Source organism: Pteropus medius, unplaced genomic scaffold (assembly GCF_902729225.1).
Source record: "Pteropus medius unplaced genomic scaffold, Ma_sr-lr_union100, whole genome shotgun sequence".
Classification (NCBI taxonomy): domain Eukaryota; kingdom Metazoa; phylum Chordata; class Mammalia; order Chiroptera; family Pteropodidae; genus Pteropus; species Pteropus medius.
In genome coordinates, this window is record NW_024342469.1 from 639,254 (window position 1) to 649,923 (window position 10,670).

At 56.7% G+C, this 10,670-nt stretch overlaps 1 long non-coding RNA gene across 1 annotated transcript; it reads left to right on the top strand.

Annotated features, from left to right (window-relative positions):
• The first annotated feature begins 1,155 nt into the window (after positions 1 to 1,155).
• On the top strand, positions 1,156 to 5,229 carry LOC120602843 (uncharacterized). The gene is made up of 4 exons (XR_005652861.1): positions 1,156 to 1,402; positions 3,164 to 3,500; positions 4,056 to 4,130; positions 4,899 to 5,229. It is a non-coding gene; the product is annotated as an uncharacterized LOC120602843 (long non-coding RNA).
• Positions 5,230 to 10,670: the final 5,441 nt, after the last annotated feature.

The following is a 10,670-nucleotide window of genomic DNA, read 5'->3' on the forward strand; positions in this document are numbered from 1 at the left end:
ACATTGTGAATGTCACTGAATTATACACTTAAAATGGTTAAGACAGAAATCTTCTTCCTCTGCATATTATACACAGTAACAAAAAAAGTTTTGAAGAGGGCTTTGCAGCACCCTGTGCCATTCATAGTTCATCCTAAATTTACCTGGTAATGGGGGTGGCCAATGCCTTATCTATTTCCCTTTATTCAAAGGAAAAATGAAAAATTCTCATCTCTCAGTGACGAGCAGGTAGTTTCAACATGGAGCCAGGCATCTAAGTTAAAACCCCCGTAAGACAGAGAGACAGCAGCGCTATCTTCCTTGTTTGCATTTGAAAGAGATGCTCCCCAGACGATTAAGAAACACTTTCCCCTTCCCGGGGCCGGGCCGTAAGAACGCGAGGGGCTTGCTTAGCTTCGAGGGGACGGAGCACTTTCAAGTTTTCCAAAAGAAACGCTCTACCTACGAAAAGGGAGGGTGGAGAGTCTCTGCGTTTTGGCACCGGGGAAAAATCTGAACCCAACTTTATAGAGAGGCCTGATAGGGGCAGGCGGTATGGGAAGTATAAAGGCCCGGGGGGTAAAGGCAACCGCGGGGGTCACGGGATCCGAGGGGAGAACCGAGGACGCGAGTGGAGAGGAGGGGGGTCCTGTAGCCACCGAAAAGAAGTCGGTTTGGGGAGAGTCTCCACGACTCGAGTGCCCGGTGAGAGAGGGGTCATATGAGGAGAGGCGGGGATTGTACGCGGTGGGGGACGAGGAGTTGGAGGGAGGGGCCGCAGTCCGGGAGTCAAGGCTGGCCTCCGGGACGCGGTGGGCGACGGGGAGCGCGGGCTGGGCGCCCAGGAGGTGGCCCGGGGCGATCGCCGCTAGACATCGAAGTGACCGGCCGCAGGAGCCGTGGGGGCGGAGACGACGGCGTGGGCGCCGTGGGCGTCGACAGGGCGGGGACAGGGCGAGGACAGGGCGCCGAGCGCGGGTGCGCGGAGCGCCGGGGACCGCGGCCGGAGGGGGACCCGCCTTGGCAAGACGAGCTCTGGGGACAGGCCTGACCGGAGAGGGTTTGGGGACGGAGGGGACAGGAGGAGGGCGCGGACACCCGCGCTTAACCGCGGAGGGGCAGAGGGGCGGGCGTGTGCGGGCTCCGCGGCGAGGCGGGCGGCGGGGCCGGGCGCGGCCTCTGCCCGGGTCAGGGCTCCAGCCCGCCGCCCCCTTGCGCGTCGCACCGAGCGGCGTCCGGGCCACCCGCTCGGGCGCGGCTCCGCGTCGGGGCTCGGTTGTTCTGAAGCCGGTTTAAACGGCTGCTTATCGCCTGGGACGATCCGGTTTTTCTCCTAAACCTCGGCGTCGCGCGCGTTCACACGCGCTGTTTTCTGCGCTTCGCCGGCTGCGCGCGCTGCGGGCGGCCTGGGCCGGCGACACCGGTGAGGCCGGCGACACGGCGCGCGAGGCGGGATCCGTGAGGCGTGGGAGGGGGCGCGGTGGCCGGCAGGTGTGAATGTGGGGCGCGGACACGTGGGGTGTCCCCGCGCGCTCGCAGGACCTGGGGGCGCGGTGGGCGGGGGACGGGGCGCTGGGGCGCCGGGCCGCCGCCTCTCCGCCCAAACCAGGGGCGCCGGCGCCCCGGGCCGGTATCCTCCTGGGTGTCTCCGACCCAGAGCCTGCGCCCCGGAGCGCGCCGGGGGCCGGGCTGGGGGCTCTGCTCGGAGCTGCGTACCCCACGCCCCCGTCCCCCGGCCCCATTTCGAGATCCGGTTTCCGCCCGGGCCCCCGCGGTTTCCCCTGGGCAGCGGCCGGGGGAGCGCGGACAGGGAGCGGCCGCGGGGCCGTCGGAGGACCGAGGCTGACCCGGGACGAGGCTGGACTTACAGGCCCTGGGGAAGAGGGGGAGACCCGGCCCTGCGGGGGCCCCAGAGGGAGGGCCTGAGGAGCGTGGCGCCCCCTCCGTCGGCAGGGCCTGGGACGCGACTCGAGCGCTCCGGTCCCCCTCCCTTTGGCCTTTGCTGGGAGGAAACGTCTGGGGACACCTCCGTTGTCTTGGGCCCCCCGGTTCCCAGCGCAGGTGTCTCACCGCTGATCCACCCCAGACTCGGCCCTCGTGGAGACCACCTCCCCTCACCCAGGAGGGACCCCTGGGGCCGCCTACCCAGTTCTGGGGGGGGGGGAGGCGGCAGTGGCCGCCACCAGGACATGCGCGAGGGGGCGCGGAGAGGTGCAGCGACGCCCGACACCCGCCGCGGGAGCGCGCAGAAACTGCCTGGAATCTATTTTTTAAATATTTTGTTTAAGCAATTTTTTAGTTATCACATAATAAAATCGACTTTTTTATTTTGGTGTGCAGTTTTATGTTTTACCGCATCCGGAAGGCCGTCACCCCCAACACCGCCTCTTGCCACGGTTCGTGGGCACACCGCGCGCCCCCGCGCCCCCTGGCATCCGGTGGCCTGCCCCGCGTCAGCACGGTTTTTTCTTTGCGAGTGTCGTGTAGGTGGAGGCAGATGGCATGCGGCCTTGGACACTGGCTCCTCTCACAGGGGCAATGCCTCGGGCTCACTGGGTCGGCAGTAGTGAGCAGTGTCCCGTGGTCTAGATGACACATTCTGTCCGTCCGTCGCCCACTGAGGACGTTTGGGTTGTTCCCAGGCTTTACAAACAAAGCCATGGCCCACGGGCCTGCGCGGGCTTTGCTGTGGGCACACACTTCCTTCCCTGGGGTAAAGGCTGCATCTCATGGCAGCACAGAGCTGGCTTCCTGAGGGACCCAGGGACCCTGCCCACTTGGGGCTCCCAGCGGCGCGGTGCGACTTCCAGCCGCTTCATAGCACCGCGGGCCCTGGCGCTGTCAGGGTCTCTTCCCTAGTCCTCCCGATCCGCCTGTGGCGGCAGCTCATCGGGTTCCTTACGGCTAACGGTGGCGAGCATCTTTTCATGTGTTCGTCTGCCATCTGCACATCCTCTTGGGTCAAGTGTCTCTTCCAGACCTTTGCCTATTTGCAAGTTGTGTTGTCGTCTTAATGTTGAGTTTTGAGAGCTGCTTTACGCTCTGCATGCAAGTCCGTTTCGTATATGTTGTTTGCAAATATTTTCTCCCAAACTTCAGCTTCCCTTGTCATTCTCTTGGCAGTGTCTTTGGCAGAACAAAAACTTATAATTTTGAAGTCCAATTTATCCATTTTTTTTTACAGGCCGTGCTTTTGGTGTCATTTCTACAGACTTTTCGACTAACCCCGTCACAGACTTTCTTCCACTTTTCCTCTGAAAGCGTTATAGCCTTAGGCTTTCCATTTAGACCGAGGACTCGCTTGGAGTTCACCTTTGCTCAGGTATGAGGTTGAGGTCCAGCTTTGTCTCTCTGAACATGGACGACCAGTTCCAGCACCATTTGCTAAAATGACAGTTCTTTCTCCGCTGAATTGCACTTGAACTTTCGTCAAAGACTTCTGCGGGTCTTTGTGGACAGTGTGTTCTGCTCCACTGGTCAATGTCTGCATCCGCCGCATCACAGCGTCTCGATTACTGCAGGTGTGTAGTTAAGTGCTAAAGTCGGGTAATGTGATTCCTACAACTTCGTTCCTCTTTTTCCAACTGTTTTTGTTAGTTCTGGTTCCATTGCACTTCCATATAAATTTTAGAATTGGCTTGTCTGTATCTCCGAATTCTGGATAGTTACATGTTAAACGTGCAGATCGCTTCGGGGCGAATCGACATCCTCACTGCAAGAGCCTTCGGATCCATCGACGTAGTCAGTCGTGTCATTAATTTCGATCTTCGATTCCTGGCAGCAGCATCTGTGGTTTCCAGCACACGGCCTCTCGACATGTTCTGTCCCATTCACACCTAGACATGTTTGGAAGCCGTTATAAATAGTAACATCCTTAAATTTTTGTTTTCCAATGATCGATAGCTTATATTTGGGAACACAATTGATTTTTGAGTTGACCTTGTATCCTAAAACACTGCTAACCTCACTTACTGGTTCTAGGAGCTTGGTTCTTTTTAAAAATAGATTCTTTAGGATTTTGTACATAAATAATTATAGTGCCTGTAAATAAGGACAGTTTTATTCTTCCTTTCCAGTAGGTGTGCCTTGTGTGTCCTTTTCCTGCCCTATTGCACTGGCTAGAATTTCTAGCACTACGTCGAATAGGAGTGGTGAGTGTGAGCATCCTTGGCTTGGTTCCAACCCTAGGGGGACAGCTTTACGTCCGTCACATTACGTACGTCAGCTGCGGGGTATTCATCGATGCCCTTTATTAGGCTGAGGACGTTTGCCGGATATAAAAATCTGAATTAACAGTTCTTTTCTTTCAACCCTTGAACAATGTGGGACTACGTCCTCCTGGGCTCTATGATTTCCGATGAAAACTCTAGACACTCAAATCACTGTTCTTCTGTAGGCAATAGATCACTTTTCTCTTGGTTCTTTTAAGATTTCCGCCCCCCCCTCGTTTTTAGCATTTTGATTCTGAAGTGTCTAGGTGTGGATTTCTTTCAGTGGGTCCCGGATGGGATCTGCTGTGCTCCCCGAGTTGTCAGTGTGTGTCATTCACTAAACTTGGGAAGTTTTCAGCTGTTATTTCCTGAAATAGTTTTTCTGCCCCACGCTCTTTCTCTTCTCCTTCTGAGACTCTGATGACACAAATATTAGCCTTTTTATTGTTGTCGCAGGTCCCCGAGACTGTTCGTTTTTTTACAAAGTCCTTTTTCTATTGAACAGATTAAACTCTATTGATACATCTTCAAATTTATTGATTTCCGCCCCCCCCGTCATCTTCATTCTGCTATTGAATCCATACAGTTAGGATTTATTTTATTTTAGTGTTTAGTGATTGTGTTTTTCACTCCCCAAAGTTCCATCTGGTTCTTCTTGATAGTTGTCTGTGTCTTTGCTGAGTCACTTTATTTTAATATTTTTGTCAGGGTTAAGAATGTTTGTATTTTCTGGTTCGAGCATGGTTCCCACAGGTGCCTCCAAGTCCCCCTCAGGCCCCTGTGTCGTCACAGCACGGGCAGCGACTCTGTTTTCCCACGTGAGTAGAGATTTTCGTGTTCTTCAGATGCCAACTGATTTTAGCTTCTGTCCTGGACATTGTCAGTGTTGTGTTGTGAGACTCTGGGTCCCCCCCTGCCCCCCCTGGATTTTCTTGTTTTATTCTCCCGTGGGTTATGGTTGCAACGTCCATTCAACATTCAACGTCTGCTGTTCCGGATCGAAAGTCTGGCCTGCGTGAGCACCACCTAGTGGTCGCTCCCAGGCCGGGGCGGGGGTGGGGGGGAGCAGTGCACCTGTTGGATCAATTTTCCAAATATTCGATATGCTAATTAGAACCGGATCCAGGCACACACTCATCCTGGGGAGCCCAGGAGTCCAAACATTTAAATCTTCTGGTGTCATTCTCTGACCATCTGCCTCCCTAATCTTCCTGGTTTTCCGGTTATCTGCGGTTCCCTTTCCCTCCACTGGAAACTGTCCGCTTCTACGCTTGTGATGCATTTGGGGCCAAATGGAGGGAGGACATGGGGGAAACAGGCTGCCAATAAGCCAGGGCACCAAGGTCCCAGGATGCGAGATCAATGCACAGAAGTTCGCAGCGAACAACCCAAGCATGGCACAGAAAACCACTCTGCTCACAGAGCATCGAGAAGAATAAAATGCCCCGGAATGAGCTCAGCTGAAGGGTGCAGGGCTGGCACACTTAAAGCACCTGCGTTTCTGAAAGGCTTACAGGCGGCCTGAATCCGGGGAGACACAGTCAGAGTCCACGGTTTGGAGGGCCCAGTACTGTTAGGATGGCGATGCTCACTGACTGATTAGCAGACTGGACGTGGTCCCTACAGAAACGCCGGCAGCTTGCGGGCAGCAGACATTAGCAGTCTGGTCGTGAAACTCGTGTAAGATGCAAAGGACACAGAATAGCCAAGATAATTTTGAAAAGGAACAAAATGGGAGAATTTACAGTCTCCAACATAAAAACTTACGTCGAAGCTACAGGAATGAAGACAGCACTTACTGACTTAAGGACTGACATACAGATGGATGAAAATGCCGTTGGAGTCCAGAATAAGCCCGTAGATTTGTGGTCAGTTGATTTTTGCCAAAAGTGCCGAGGCTTTCGATGGGGAAAGGACATACTTTTCAACCACTAGCACCATGACTGTTGGGATGCGGACCCCACCCCGCACCATATACAAGATGAATTTAAAATGAACCCTAAACCTACATGTGTAAGCGCTAAAGCTAGGAAACTTTTAAAAGGACACGTAATGGGAAATCTCCGTGATTTCGAATTAGGCAAAATGTTCCGAGGTGAAATGCCAAAAGTAGGGTCCCCGAAAGAAAATGTAAACTGGATGATCGAAAATAAAAGTTTTGTGCTTCAAAGTACAATGGTAAGGAAATGAAAACTGTGATGTTTGCAAATCATATATGTAATAAAAGGACTTGCATTTAGAATATATGAATAACATTTGCAACTCAAAAGTAAGGAACACAGACACTTAAAATTGTTATGTATGTAGCACGGTTAAAAATAAACGTGAACTCATTTTTAATTTGCTTTCGGTTGTAAATTTAATTGTACCCTTGGTCGATTTATTATTTTGAAAAGTGCAGACTAACCGATGCAATGTTGTTTACGCATAAGCTGCACCAAAACTCAAGGACAAAGGAAATCTGTGTTTCTTTTATTAGTATGAAAGTCACAGCTTGTAAATAAGCGTCGTATGTATTCAACCTTTCCGGCTCTCTAAAAAAATATAAAAATAAATATAAATTAAAAAAAAAAAACGATAATAAGGCAAACAAAACTAGGCCCAAAATTTAGACATTTAACCAAAGAAGGAGGGGGAAGCTGGATATCTTTTTTGGTGAAACGTCTGATCAAATTGAAAAAGACGCTTGGCATCATTAGATATTAGGAAAATTCAAATTGAAAACAAACGCAATGGCACCTCACACCCAGTGGGATGACTATCATCAAAGAGAAAGGCAATGACAAGTGTTGGCAAGGACCCGCAGACACGGGGGCCCTCACACATTGCCGGCGGGAATGCAGAATGGATAGCCCATTGCTCCAGAAGTTAAAGATAAACTCACCATATGGCCTAGCCTTCCGTTCCTAGAGAAATGACAACATGGGCACATGAAGACACGTACGCGAGTGTCCACAGGAGCCTCGTCCGTAACAGCCAGACCACGGAACAACCCACACGCCCACAGGCGAGTGGATGGACAAAGCGTGGGCCGCCGTGCAGTGCCGTATCACGGGCGCTAACTCCTGACACGCGGCCACACGGACAAACCCCAGAACGGATGCCCAATGCAGGCGGCCAGACACCCGACACTGTATGATTCCAGTGATGTAAAGTGTCCGAAAAAGAGGCAAATCTGTGAGGACAGAAAGCGGGCGGGCGGCCGCCTGCGCCGGGGGCGAGGGGAGCGAGTCTAAGGGCACGCGAGGGCTTCGAGGCCCGGGAACGTCCTACAACTGGCCTGTGGCGCTGGTGGCACAACTCAGAAAATTTACTCAAATCGTTGACTCGTGGGTGGTTCATTAAAATTGTTGAAAGCGGATGCTTTATGGGATGTAAATCGCGCCTCAATTAAGCTGTTTTAAAAATACTTTTCACGAATTTTATTAAATTTCCATTTAACTCTCTGAGAAATGTTTAAAGTGGCTCAGAGTATGAGTTTAAGGGGAATTCTGTTTTTTATTAAAAATTTAGCTGGCTGAAAGAGCTGGACCCAGGGCTGCCCCTGGGGCGGAACCCCATCACCACCGCCCTCTGCATGCGCTGGTTGGGAGCCAACGCAGCCCTCAGAAGTGGGGGTGCTGAGAGCACCCCAAGGCCAGAGAGCCAGAGGGAGGCGGCGGGGCGCGCAGGCGGGGGTGGCTGCTCAGCCCAGGCGGGAGGGGAGGCGGAGGAGTCTGACTGTGTCACTGGCGGCTACACCAGGCCCTGTGGGCACGCACCTGGAGGGCACGCACCTGGAGGGCACGCCGGGATGGCGGGTGTGTGGGGTGCAGGAGCGAGCAGGGCCCGGGAGGTGGGCGTCCCGCTCCTGGCAGATACTGCTAGGAGGACCCCAGGGAGGTGCCCGGGGTGTGGCATCCACGAGGGTGGCAGTGGGGGGCTGAGCCCCACCCTGCCCCAGGCTCTGCCCCTCCGTGTGACCCTTGCCCCCTGCTCAGGTGAGGCCAGGGGAAACATGGCACCCATCTGGCAGTACGCACCTGCTGAGTGCCAGGCCCCGTGGACTGCTCATCTTCAGCTCCATTTTACCCAGGAGGGAGTCAGGTGAGGGAACCGCACCTGGACCCCACAGCTGGGGGGCTGGCGGGCTGGCGGGCCCTGCAGCTGCCCCAGAGCAGCCCACGCAGGCCTGGGCCCTCCTTGCACCACGGGGTGGGAGCTGTGGCCCTGGCCTGCCCCAAGGCTGGGGCTGGACCCACCACTAATTTGGCCATTAGGGCGCAGTGGCTGCCGGCAGCGGCCAGGCACGGGAGTCAGGCACAGGTGCTGGGCAGACAGAGCACGTGGGCCAGGGGGTGGGGACGGGGAGGCTGGTGGGCCACAGGCTGAGCTGACCTGACAGCCCGGGAACCAGCGCCTCTCTGTCCCCCTGCGCATGGCTGGAGTGGCCAGTGGGTCATTGATTGAGCCCAGTGTTCCTGGGTGGGGAGCCCAAGGGAGTCAGCTCAGGGCAGCACCTGTGGGGCGGGGCAACAGCCCTCCCTGTGGGTGGGCGGGGCCAGTGACTTTGGGGTCCCATGCCCATGGGGGGCCTGAGCTTCCGGTCAGGGCGGGGAGCCTGCCGGCCGGAGGGCACACAGGAGGGGCCAGAGCCTGTGCAGAGCCAGCTCACCCCCAGGCCCGCGTTGGAAGATGGGTCCCGCCCAGGTCGCCGGTTCTCTCCTCGTAGGGTGGGCCTCTGACCCTGCCCGCCAGGCTCATTCAGTGCTGAGTACAGGTGGTCCGCCCCAAAGAAGACCCTTACTCATTCATCTAAGAGCAGAACCCCCGCCCCACCCTAGCCTGCTGCCTCAGGGACTGGCCCCTTGGGAAGAGCTTTCCTGCAGTGACCAGTGCTGGAGGGCCAGGCCCTGCCCCCACCCCGTCCAGCTAGGCCTGACTGCCGGGAAGCCGGGGGGCAGGGGGGGCAGTTGTGTAACCCAAGCTCGGGGCTTTGCCAAGGCTGCCTGGAAGTCATGTGCCGGAGGCTCAGACGCCCCATCAGAGGCCCCCGTAGAGAGGGGAGGGCCCCGCTGAGAACCCCCGACCTGCATGTGGGCTTGGGCCTCACCCCCCCACTTATTTCCCCCCCCCCACACACATCCTGGCCACAACCAGGAGCAGGGATGGACAGTGGGCAGGCGATGGCCCCTCAGCCCTGCTGGCCAGGTGTCCACTGCCTACTCAGGAGCTGCCCAGCCTGTCCCCTGCGTGTTGCCTCTTCGTGCTGTTTTCGCTAGTACAGGGCTCCCTGCCAGCTGGGGTCTGGATGTTTGGAGGGGCAGGTGGGGCGCCTGGGGTGCCACCAGGGGTCACTTCCCTTTTCCGAGAAGCTTTGGCACCGAAAGCACACCAAGGTTTCGATTCGGGGGCTGTGTCGGCTGCACTGGAGAAAGGAAAGTTAACGGGGCCTGGACAGCTGCAGACGGTCAGTTTCGGATCTACGGCGCAGCCTCTTTCTGAAGAGCTGGGTCAGCCTCGGCCACTGGGTGAGGAGGCCACCTCGCGTGCACCGCCAGCACCCAAACCCCTCAGGGGGCCTGGCTGTGAGCACACCAGCCAAAGCGCAGACCACAGACGGGGTGACACGAGGCGAGGCTCTGGCAGGGCAGCGGCCAGAGCAGAGACGCGGGAGCCTGGTGGGAAGGGCGGGTGGGGTCGGGGGGACACGTGAGCAGGGGCTGCAGGATGCCTAGGGCCGCAATGTGCTCAGGATTCCAGTTCTTTCCACAATAATTTCTGGGTTCTGTGCAACCCCAAGGAAAGCTCCCGACAGACAGATGCTGTTCAGAACTTGAGAGGCAGCTCTACGGGAGCCCCGATATTCAACTGGTCTAAGATACGAAAAGATCAGTGGAGACGGCGTGCTCGCCCGGCAGGGATGGTCGGGGCCAGTGGGCCACACGGAGCTGGGGCCTGGGCAACCTCCTGGGTGGGGGCAGGGGGTGGGGCGCCGAGCAGCCTGGAGTGGGGGCGGGGCAGGCTTTCGGGGTGCCCTTCTGCTCCAGCCCCAAGCTATCCACACGGCCAACAGTGCAGCCTTGGGCAGCTGAGACTCCTGCCCAGGGAAACGGCCCCATCCTGGCCCCGAGGGGTCCTGGGGAGAAGGGCTCCCTCTTGCAGCCCCCCACCAGGGCTGGTTCTGATGAGAGCCGGTCCTATGCCAGAGGGATCCTGCAGACACGGGGGGCCCCAAGGCCCAGCACAGGGGGCACAACCCTGGGTGCCGCAATGGCTCAGGGGTGAGGGGCGCATGGCAGCTCCCCAGCCCCTCGCCCTCTGCCATCTCTAGGCCCTGAATGGGACGGCAGGGAGTCAGAGGCTGGTCCGCCCAGGCCCCACGGACATGCACGTGTGCACGCACACGCACACAGGGTCAGTGACCCTGAGTGACCCTGAGTGCCCGTGGAGAGGGCCCGTGGTCCTGGAGGGGCCCAGCCTGGGGGGAGGGGTCTGAGC